Raw genomic sequence first — 482 nt, forward strand, 5'->3', positions numbered from 1 at the left:
TAAGATGGCCTATTGAGTTGATCGGTTTTATGAATTTTGGATTTTTATGTGATTTAGACAGGAGGTCCCGGATTTTCGGGTTAGTTTTAGGTGATTTATAGTTCGGCGTTTGTAGACAACTTCCCGGATTTTTGGTTTGCCTTTCCGGATACCGGATCTGCGGAGGACTTCCCGGATTTTCGGTTCGGCTTTTTTAATACCGAATTTGTGAGTATATGCATTGGACTTCCCGGATTTTCGGTTGGCTTACTTAATACCGGATTTGTGGGTAAGTATACACGTTGGTCTTTCCGGATTTTCGGTTTGGCTTTTTCTGAATACCGGATTTGCGGATAAGCGTTTTTCGTAAACGTTCTTAAAACAAAGGAAAGGGTTTAAAGAAACGAGAAATAAGTGTTTTGACGAACAGGAAGCAGAAGAAGGAAGATAAAGAGCCAGAAGATCAAAAAGGATAAGAATTCTCTCGTTTGTGTGTGGTAATG

Source organism: Penaeus monodon, chromosome 24 (genome assembly GCF_015228065.2).
Source record: "Penaeus monodon isolate SGIC_2016 chromosome 24, NSTDA_Pmon_1, whole genome shotgun sequence".
Taxonomy (NCBI): domain Eukaryota; kingdom Metazoa; phylum Arthropoda; class Malacostraca; order Decapoda; family Penaeidae; genus Penaeus; species Penaeus monodon.